Source organism: Artibeus jamaicensis, unplaced genomic scaffold, assembly GCF_021234435.1.
Source record: "Artibeus jamaicensis isolate MK-2021 breed Jamaican fruit bat unplaced genomic scaffold, CSHL_Jam_final contig_548, whole genome shotgun sequence".
In the NCBI taxonomy this organism is placed as follows: Eukaryota; Metazoa; Chordata; class Mammalia; order Chiroptera; family Phyllostomidae; genus Artibeus; species Artibeus jamaicensis.
Window position 1 is genome coordinate 20,324,497 of NW_026521883.1, and position 11,473 is coordinate 20,335,969.

Genomic DNA, 11,473 nt, shown 5'->3' on the forward strand with positions numbered 1-11,473 from the left:
TCTCCCAGAGGTGGAGGCTCTTTCTAAGTCACACAAATGAGCTGCTTCAGCTTATAGGATCCAGTTGGGCAGGGGCTGGAGGAGAGAGGCAGGATAGTTTACAGTCTCACCCGAGAGTCACACGGCTGGGTGACACTGGAATAAAGAAAAGACATTGTACAGCTGTCATCCAGGATGCACACCAAGTGCTAACTGTGGTTGGGAGTAATAAGAGGAAAACAAAGGCTGGAGAAGTGACTGTGGGCTGGGGAGATCTGGAAAGCTTTGTGGAGGAGAGACAGTGATTTAGAAAGCATGTAGTACTAGTGGAAAGGGAGGGGGAAATAGTGCCACCCCCTGGCAGGGCTTGTGAGTCCTACCTAGTGATTGCTCAAGGCGTCTCCAGGCCTTTGGAAGTAGGTCAGCTATAAAATATTAGCTACCCAGTGCAAAGGAGAGGAGAGGGAAGAAAGCAAGAGGCAGTAGAGAGGATAAGAGCATGCTTCTGAACCACAGTAGCTGTCTTGGGTAAGATGCTGCTGGTTTCTAGACTTCAATATCAGTAGTGCCCACCTGCTAGACTTGTTAGGAAGATTAAATGAGACTATTACCTACAAAGTACTCAGAACAGTGCCGGACACACAGTAAGTGCTCAATAAGTGTTAGCTGTTATTAGGATCACACGGGCATATATGCATGTGTGTAAAATTATTGATCTGTATACACAGGCACACACAAAATGCCTATTGTGACTCGCAAGTAGTAGTGGCATGCTCTCACAGATCGAGAGTTGACGCATTCTAAGAGACACCACAAAAGCTCAGGGAGAGAGGACTTGACCTTCATGTGTGGCTGTTGTTTCATATGGTTTACAACTTTGGGATGGCATTCAGAGGAAAACATTGCAATGAAAATGATGCTGTTTGGGACTGACGTTGGTTCCTGGGCTCAGGTGCTGGAGCAATGTCTTAGAAGCCAAGGTCCTTTTGGATTCCTTGTGTCACAGCATGAAGGTAAAGCTCCTGTTGGTTCCAACCCCAGAGCCAACAACAGTCCTTTGAGCTGCACCCTTCCTGAAGGCGCTTGCGGGTTAGGCCCTGGGGATCAAAGAATACTGGTTTCCTTGCCAAGGAAAATTTCCAGAGTGGCTCTCCTCACCCTTACAGAACCATCACCTGCTTTGCTCTGCCTTGGAATGAAGGGCTCACAGAGGCCTGCTATCATGTCTAGCCCCAAAATACAGTAAGTTGAGGCCACCACCAGTTTGAAACAGTGAAATCAGGACTTTGGGGCAAGTTACTTTACAGATGTGGAGACACATCTGTAAAATGGATATAAGAATAAAATGTTCACGGGACTGTGAAGTTTTAGCTGTAATAAGGCTGGCATTCCATAAAAGGCAGCCATTACAGGCGCTAGGAGCGGCAACCACTGTATGGATGCTGCAGGCAGAGAGCAGGGACGTGGCTGCGGCTACAAGCGCACTTGAAACGCACATGTAATAAAGTGACCGTACAATCTATTGTTTAAGTCCCCGGGCACTTCTGAGAGTAAAGGGAGTGCTATTATTAATAATGATGTTGGGACGGCAGGCCCAGATTGGGACTGTCTTGGGTAAACCAGCCTGTGATTCTTACCCATCCCCCACTGCTCATCTCCAAGGCCAAACTGAGTACATACCCCTCTTTCTTCAAAACATAGTTCTCAGCAAAATATTTTCCTCCTTCTTGATATCTTTATCTTTTGAAAGTTATTGAGTTAGCTATCACTTACTGGGGAATAAACATGTTAGTCATTGTACTTGGTGCTTTAAATAAATGAGCTCCAAAATCCTGAACCACCGTGGGAGGCAGGTGCCACCTCCATCACACAGCTTTGGAATCTGAGGCTCAGGGAGGTTGAGTAACTTGCCCAACCAAGGTTACAGGCCTTGTAAAGGGTGTATTGGGGATACAGCACATGGGTTAGAGCCTATGACCTTTACTGGAGCGGATGTGTAGAGGGCAGTCCAGAATTATTTACGCGGGGCCCTCACTCCCATCCCTCACCTGCTGGACTCACAGGATGGGTACCAGAGTACACATCTACCATTACATACGAATTCCCAAACACTCAGTTCAAGGAACTGGGCTGAAGAACTATTGGCTGCTGTTTGATTTCCACAGAAATGGGGGTTTCATAAATACAGATTATTAAACCTGCTCTCAGTTTCTTTGCTAATGGTATCGTGTGCAGTTTTCATAAGACCTAAAGACTGTTTATCTAAGCTGGCAGTAGATTTTATCCTTTTTTTTTTCCTATGGTCAGCATTTCCTTCCGACTAAGTGTCTGTGGATAGAAAACGTTAACTATGAATGTTTGCTTCCCTGTGAACAAAGCTAGGACTCCCACAAAACTGGGGAATGACACTCAGAATTCAGGTAAATTATTTGGGCAACTTCCTCATTTCTGGGGTCATAATTTTCAGGGGGATGGTTCTTCTAATAGGTAGAAAAATGTCTGCTTCCTGCAGCGCTGGCCTGCGTGTAAACAGAGCTCTTTAGCCAGCACAGTACTCGTCCATCACTGCAGAGCCCGTCACCTCCAGGGTGCCAGTCCAGAAGTAATCTCTTTACATATACCGCATCCTAGCAGTGCAAAGTTGCCTCTGCACCTGCTGGCTGACTTCCCAGGATCACTGATGACAGCGTCCATACAGAACTTGGGATTAATAGCAGGCAAGTCACAATTGTTGTCTCAGACAAACTTGGGCCTCAGAGACAGTTTCCATCGGGGGGTTAAGGGCTTCCAAATTCTCAGCGGAGGTGTTGATGCCAATCCTAAGGTGGGGGACACCAGGAAGCCTCCCTCCCCACCCGCTTGCAAGGATGACAAACTGAAAAGGAAACTATTCTCAGCTGTTCTGCTGAGTAAATCTTCCTCTGAGTTACTTTACCTGGTTTTATGTAGACTAGTGCCCCTCCTTTTGTTCCACATCATGAACGCTTCCATGGTGGAAGTTAAGGCAGGTGCACCCGCCTGCACGTGGGCCAGTCCCCCACTTCGCCCCCCTGACAGGTCGAGAAACCACGCGAGCCTGTGCAGCCCCGCTGTTCCAGTATCCTCAGCACAGGTAACGTCTGCCCCAAATTACTGGAATAATGCCTGCACTAATTTGGAAAGAGGGAGTTTTCCCACTTTAGATAAGAATATTGTCTTCTTCACCATCAGAGTTTTTGTACACATTCTTCTTGCTTGCTGGAATAAATCACCCCTTTGCCCTTCCTCCCGGAAAATATATACCGTTTTTAAGACTCTGCTTGAGGGGGTGCCTAACCTCATCTGTAAGAGATTTTCTGTTACATACTCCCATAGGACCCTGCATGCTCCCTTGGATAAACCTCATCTCGTGTTTATACTTACTATTAGTTCAAGGCTGGCCCTCACTACTGGGTCACGAGCTTGAGGGACAGGGCCTGCTGGCCGTGCTCCTCCCGTGCCCATCACCTGGCGTGGTATCTAGCACAGATAGCAGCGAAAGAGTGGCATGCTTCACCTTGTGGGAGAACGTGTCCGGCCCGCCGGCCGGGGAACGCTTCCCTGAGGCTGGAGATGCTGCTTCTCTCTCTTCCAGGATCCCGCTTTCAGTTTCAAAGACTGTTCACTTTCGTTCCTCAACTCCAGAAGAATTAGAGGGAACTTCCAGTAAAATTGCCTGCCATTTAATGTCACATTACAGTTATGTAGATAATTCAGCTAAATTGTCTCAAGGCAAGGAAGTTTCTATTATCTCCAAGTTACTTGCAAGGAAACGGAAGGGTCAGAATGGTGCAGTAACTTGCCCCAAGCCACACAGTATGGTGCCGAGCTGCAAACTGAACTATTATTCCCCATTATAACTATAATGTCGTGAAAACTATAACGAGGCTGATTATGTCTTACTTCCAAGTTCCAATTGGCCACGGATCATTCAAGCCTTTTTTCAGATATCACTTATTAGGGACTCATCCATTGCCTCTTTGGAAGGTCACCCTCCTTATAGAAATGTTGATTACTTTATTGGAATTCTCATGCCTGGCCAAAATCTCCCATGTTCTCTATTCCACCTATTCTCTGAGAAGTTATTTTTATGCGCATGCCTTTGTGCTTGCTTTTTCCCTCCAGCTGGGTCACTAACCTCCACATATTTGCTCTTCTGAGTCTCCAAGTACATCTCTTTATTATCCCCCAAAGCCTCCGATGTTTACCCTGCCCAACGTGGAGTACTCCTTAAGCAAGGTCCAGAGCACCTCTGATATCGGCAGTACTGCTCAACTGTCACAGGGTCTTTCCTCACAGTTGCTTGACTGATGAGCAATGGCCTACATCAGACATTCAGGCCACCAAATACGTGACTCTCTTAGGCAGCCTAATGACTCATTTCAGTCATACTACCAAAACATCGCCAGAGCTCCTTTTTTGGAATTGCTTTCAGAAATCTGTGGAACCTTATTTTCAGAAATCTGTGGAAACAAAAGAGTTTATACCTGAGAAGAGAGATGTGCTGACCCATCAGAACGAGACTATAGAATGTGTTGAATTAAAAGTCTCAGAGACAGTAGCAGGTATTGCATCTATCACATAATTAAAGATAACAGACATTAACATTTTGATTTTTGAAATAAAAATCTAAATAGAAGAACTGGAAAACCAAATAAACAGCAGTTGAAGAGCTGGAAGATTCAACTGAGGAATTATGTCAGAATGCAGCACAAAAAGATAAAAGATAGATATGGGATGTACGAAAGAACAGGTAAGAAACACTAAGGATGGCTCCGTAAGACCCAGTATTTGTCTAACTGGTACAAGAAGCAAAAACAGTGCCTATGGAAGGGAGGCAACATTTAAAGAAAGATCAGCCGAGCACATCCCAGAACTGAAGAGCTCCTCCTAAATTCTCGGAGTATAGAGAATCGCACACAGATATCTCAGTGTGGCCATTTTTTTCACCCACTGCAGACAGACTTGCTTTGGGAAGCAGAAGCATGTCTTTTGAAGCCAAGTGTGATGAAAAGGCAAATGATCAAACTCAATTCCTATGGACAATGGACTGTAAGTTAAATTAGATGTCAATTTAAAATATTTTTGCAAGGCTCTACTATTAGCACCCACATAGCCAGTTTAGCTGGTAGAATGTCCTATTTTCTCAAAACTCCTAAGTTTCCTTGTGTGGGAGTACATGTATGCTAGCTTCCTAGCACAGAAATACATGATTGGACTAAAAGCCATGGTGTCGACCAAGGGAGCAACGCCTCTTCCATATCTTCCTCAGCAACCCACCTACAAACAGTTCCACGAGTATATAATAATGCTTCCCAGCATGAATCTGAAACCAGAAAAGCTGGTGTTCATGCCACCCGTCACTACCAAACCCAGTAAGAAGAGACAGGGAATGAACCGTTTTTTTACTGTTGTTCAAGTACGGTCGTCTCCATTCCCCCCCAGCATCCTCCCCACCCCAGCCACCCCACCTCCCACCCTGGGTCCTACCCCACTTTGGCTTTGTCCATGTGTCCTTTTTACGTGTTCCTTGACAGCCCTTCCCCCTTTTCTCCCCATTATCCCCTCCCATCTTCCTTCTGGTTACTGTCAGTTTGTTTTTAATTTCAATGTCAACTGAGTCTTTATGGGCGCTTTACTCAGATGGTCATCAACCTGAGGAGATGATAGTGGGTTTGTACCCTAACAGACGATCTTCAATTCCATTTTAAACTGACCCTTTTTTTGCCCTGACTGGTGTGGCTCAGTGGATTGAGTGCCGGCCTGGGAAATGAAAGATCTCCAGTTCTATACTGAGTCAGGGCACATGCCTGGGCTGCAGGCCAGGTTCCCAACTGGGGTTGGGCGAGAGGCAACTGATCGATGTATCTCTCACATGTCAATGTTTCTCTCTCTTCCTCTCTGTCTTGCCCTCTCTTTAAAAATAAATAAATATCTTAAAAATAATAACAAAACAATCCTTTTTATAAGGAGAAAAAAAGTGCAGCTAATGGGTTTGGAATTTAGAGAAAAAGTTAATCTGATAAGAGCTGCAGCATTCTTCCATCTGTGCCCTGGGCGGTGGTCTTGTCTGTATCTCTCTCCCTGGCTCAGAGGAAGCCACATGGCTCAGATACCATCTTGATGGCTTGCAGTCCTCCCAAGGCACAGAGGTGAAACTGCTTACGGTCTCCTGGAGTGAAAACAGTTGTACCTTCAGCTCCTGGAATGATAGCTTTTTACTGCATTGATTGCTAAGTGTATTAGATATTATTACCTTAAACTAAAATTTTCCCAACCTTTGAGTCCCCCATCAAATCCAGCTTCTTCAGTCTCAGTGTCCTCAACCGCCTTCCTCGTGCCAACACCCCAGCATCTGCAAAGCCACTCCTCTAGTCACTGTGAAAATCCCAACATTTCAAAAACGCAGGACAAACCCCCACCTTCCCACAAAGCCTTCTTTGGCCACATCTCAATGCTAATATTTCTTTGTACTTGTCAACAGTATCATGCTTATTACACTTTTTCTTCTAGTAGACTACAAGCTCTCACAGAGCTGAGAGAGTGCCAAACATTTCTTTTGTGCCCTCCAAGTACCTGTTAAAATGAAAATATCCCCAGGAGGGAGAACAAGTTGAAACATTGTCTCCAGAGACTGTTTTGGTGAGCTGGATCTCCTCTGGGAAGAAGGTGGGTGAATGGAAAATATGGGGAAACGGCAAAAAAAAGGAAGTGAGGGGTGAGGAGCAGCACTGGAAGCAAAAGTCAACTATTCCACAATTCTGCTCAGGCCACCTCAGCGTCTCTCACATGACAAAAGGGTCAGAGAATCACTGACCTCCAGGCCACCAAGGGAGCGCTGGAGACTCCCTCATTCCCTGGCACTCTCGGAGAACCCAAGAGAGGTAAGGTGACCCACCCCAAAGCACACAGTCAATACTCCAGTCCAGAGTCGGCCCCTTATTACCCGTGCTCTTGTTGGAGACTGAAGACTAATAATTATAACAACTTTTATTGAACTCATCTATGTGCTGGATACTCTGATAAGACCTCCATATGCTTTATCTCGTTTCCTAATCACAGTTTTTAAGTCAAGAAATACATTGAGTTTCCCTATTTTCTGATGAAGGAACTGAGGTAGAGCTGTAGTGATGAACGCACACAGTGGTGGGGGCCCATGCGAACCCAGGAAAGCGAATGGCACAGAGAGGGATGCAGAAGCTCTTTGAGTTTCTTTCCCTTCAGTTCTCTCCTCCTTCCCTCAACTTGCGAGGCCTTCACTTGATACACTGTAGAACAACGCTTCTCCTTCAGGGCTTGCTCATAATGTTACCAGCCAGGAAGCTGGCCAGAGAGGGTCTGCCTCAAGCTGGCCTGCTACATAGTGTGTGGGTTCTTGACTTTGCACAGGAAAAGATTGCACAGCACAAGTCCAGCTGATTTTGAGAGTATGTTTATTAAAGCTGGGGACAGTGAAACAAGGAAGGGTTTAGGATAGAAGTGACAGGAGAGAGCTTAAGCAGGGCTGCTTTGGCTCTCTAGAAATGTTATAGGAAAGAAGTGAGCCACTGTGGGGCTGCTGTGAGCTTACTGGAGAGTCAGAGGAAAGGAGCCTTGGAGACAGGATCAAGGGTTAGTGGGAAAGGAGCTGCAGGCCCACTGCTCCCCGGGCTGCAGGACTAAACTCTAAGGCTGGGGACTCTTAGAGTTTAGGAGGTGCAGGTCTGAGAGGGAAGAGAGGTGTGGGTGTCCTTTGTCTTGAGGGTTTTAAAGGCTAGGAGTTTTAGGAGAGGTTCCAGGGGAGGAGCTCAGTAGAATATTCAGCTTTCTTATGCGGATGCACCGAAATGAGATTTCTACCCTTAACTCCATCTGTTAAGGATGAAATGTGGTTGAGTGTGGTTGGCACACAGGACACTAATTGGATTTCTACTATCCATCTCCCTGAATAGGGTGATTTAAGCTATTTGCCCTAGGGTTAGGGAGCAGAAGTTTAAACCATTAACTCTTAAGTGTCCTTGGTTAGGGAAGACAGGATTTTGCCATTTACTAGCCTGCTGTAAGCTGCTTTGCTGCCGCACTGCCCCAGTTTCCCTCATCCGCTTGTCCTGGCTTAGCAGCCTGTGTCCATGAAGTCATGCCCAACTTGCCCAGGATAAGGATTTTCCCCTCTCTCCCATAGCTGTCTATGCCTCTGATTAAACACTTGTAATTTGACTTATATTAAGTAACATGGGTGGCTCTGTCTTGTCCAAATGAACACCTTAAGGGCAAGGACCTCATTTTGTTTGTTGCTGTATTTCTGAAGCCGTACAGTGGCCAGGACTCTGAAGGTAGCACATTTTGGGACTCAACACAGTGGTGTCCATGTGCATGTGTTTCCAATGAGGTGGGACCCTCCATGGCAGAAGCCCAGAGATCCTGTGAGCCTTCATGTCCACTGAGGGCTAACATGTGGCCTTGAACAGTGTCAGTGTGCGGCAGCCACAGATGGGGCCTCAGGGCATCAGGCGTGCCCCTTACTCTCCCCGTAAATCTTTTTCCTGGGCTCCCTTGGCTGCATATCTATCACCTTATCATAAACCTTCACCTGTGTTCAAGGTCCCTGTGAAATGTAAAATGCCCAAGGAAAATTTCATTCACTTACAACCTGGACACCACACTCTATGGGTTAGTGAAGGTGGTTTTGATCTGGAAAGAGCTTCTGGGGCTTTGGAAACCTGAGATGGAGGATGAAGAAAAGAAAACCCAAGAGCCATTCACCTGAAGTCTGTGCATGGGCCTCCGGGCACCGGAACCCGTAACTGTATCCAAAGCACTGCTCGTTCACTTCCGAGTGTATCTCTCCAGGGCGCTGTTCCACAGCTTTCGTTAGGTTCTCAGAATGGGTCCCAGGCTCTAAGAGAATGAAGAGAGCTCCTGGCCACTGGTGCCCCACTTCCCTGACATCCCAGTGTGGCCCTGGGACCTGGGCCCATAGACACCACTGGGCGGCCTAAGGCAGTGGTGCGGAAGGAGACAATGGAGGAAGGAGAAGAAGGGCCCGGGTAGTGGGGGGGCCTGCAGGAGAGGACCTGCTAACGGACAAGGACGTCGGCTATCAGACTCAGAGCTAGAAGAGGTCATATGGCCCGATCCCCTTGTTTTACAGATAAAGAAAGGGAGTCCGGAGAGGTTAAGTAAGCCCAGCAAGTGGGGTCAGTCAGTGGCTCCCTTGCCAGAGACTGGCCTTACTCTAGGCCATCTGTGTGGCCTCACAGCTTGTTCATCAAACAACAGATAAATTCACAAGAAAAGGCCACTAATACTGCTGTTATCTGACTGTTTGGGTGATGGCTAGGGGCCACTGCATTGCTGAACGCTGGAATTCAGATAAAATAAGAAAATATTTCTCTGGGGTCATGTGAATGCATCATTTGTGGATGACCTCATCCCTGAAAAACTTAACCTGCTCACTCTATCCGTTTGCCAACATTTGCTGAGCACTTAGATGTCCAAGGTCTTTGCAGTAGCCTCCATAGGAGCCCTAGAGATAAACAAGATGTGAGAGCACCTTGGAGGAATTCATGCTGTGCTTACTGATGAAAGACATTTCATTGCTGAGGCGGCTAGGTGTGTTCCTTCCGGGGCTGGCTTTTTATACCCCTTATAAGAGCAGAGTGAGCCGAAACAAGGCTTCTGGGGATCTCAGAACGATAAATCTTGGACACCAAGGCTCAGGAGTGAGTTTGGATCTTGTCACGAGAAAGAGGTTCGGTGGTCTCTGTGGCTGGTGGCATCAGGACTACCCTAAGCAGCCCCACTTGGGGACCTGTCTTTGTTGCTCTAGAGTCAGAGTCATACAACTCCAAGTACCACAGAGACCTTAAAGCCTGGGCAACTGCAGCAAGCACCACTGGTGCACAACTCTGGGACTTTCACTTTAACACAAACTTCAGTGTCCTGATGTAGAGGGAACTCACTACCTCATCAGGGCTCAGGGAGGCCTGGGAAGTGAACCAGGTCACAGGGCTGTTTAGCCACAGAGCTGAGGCATGAACTCAGGACCTCCAGCCTCAGATCCTCAGAAGTGATGTTGTTACTTCTACCTTTTCCCTCAGGTTAAAAGGCAAAATTGGACTGAAAAATCCTTCTACCTCTTCTCCTTTGCTGTCATGTGAGTTAGGTATTGCAAAACTGAATTGAAGGTCAGGGGGTGGCAGCGTTCTGAGAAAAATGACTGTTGCTACAGGAATGATGCCCAGCCTCACCCCTTCTGCCTCCTCCATGAGACGGGCTCAGCCAGCCGGTGAGAAAACGGACGGGCGTCGGGCAGCCCTTTCACCACAGGATTTGAGGGCCCCATGGTGGACCTCTGATCCCACAATCCCCCGCACCCCACCCCTTGGCTTATGGCCTGAAAGGCCTTTAGTGATCAAGGTCTAGAAGGCTTTTCAGCTGCTCACTGCTGACTATACTTTAAAACATACTCTTTTATGAGATAATATCAGATACCATTGGGAAGACAATGGATCTAGGTATCGGAGTGACAAGAAGTCACCCTCGAAGGGACAAGAAATGAAATCTCAGGTACAAGGGCAGCCAGGCCTTCAGGGGGTGAGGTCAGTAAGTTACTGCAAAGAAAGGAGTTTCCACAAACATGCGCTGAAGTCACGGGACCTCAAAGATGAGCACAAAAGCTCCGGTGCTGCCTGGTGCCCAAGGACTCCGGGTCTGCCTGCTCGTGCGAAATATGGGTTTGGGCTGCTGGGGCACTTTCCTGAGAGGGCAGCTTGCCTTTTATACATGGTCAGTAGTCTTTCTTGCATGGTTGGTACGCTGCGGACTGAGGTCTCCTGGCGGTTGGTGTCCTGTAGAGAAGTCCACACCAACCACACAACGTTGATCTCTCTGGGTTTCCCTTTTTGGTTCCTGTTATGTCTCTCCTGCTTCAGTACGAGACATTTCCAGTGACTCACTTGGAAGTTTTGTGGGAAGAATGATTGGAACCTCCAGGACCACGACCCCAGGGCCAGGGCACAGAAATCACATCACAGAACACGCATATGGGTAAACTTTTCTCAATTTGTAAAAAGTGAGATGTGTACCAGGAGCAAAGGAAGTTCAGGAAACTACCTTGAGTACAGAACAAGACATTTTTTTTAGGGAACGTCCTTAGAATTTTGTGACTGGACATGTTTAGGCTGGGATGAGGGGTATAGGTTACAAAAGTAAGGGGTAAGTAAAAAATGAGATTTTGAAGTTGAACGACTAGGAAACTGATGCATACAAAGGTTGAAGTGGGATATGGATACTAGGAGAAAGCTGAATTTGGTTTTAGACAGAAGTGTGAAGTGATGGTGAGACAGCTAAGTGGTGATGTTCACTATGCATTTGGGGCTTTGGATACAGAGCGAAAGACAGAGAAGAAAAATAAAAGCTTGCACTCTCGCTCTCTCTCTCATGCCTATGCCTTTACCCCTCCCCACCCCCCAGGTGCACTCTCTCTGGCTCTTTC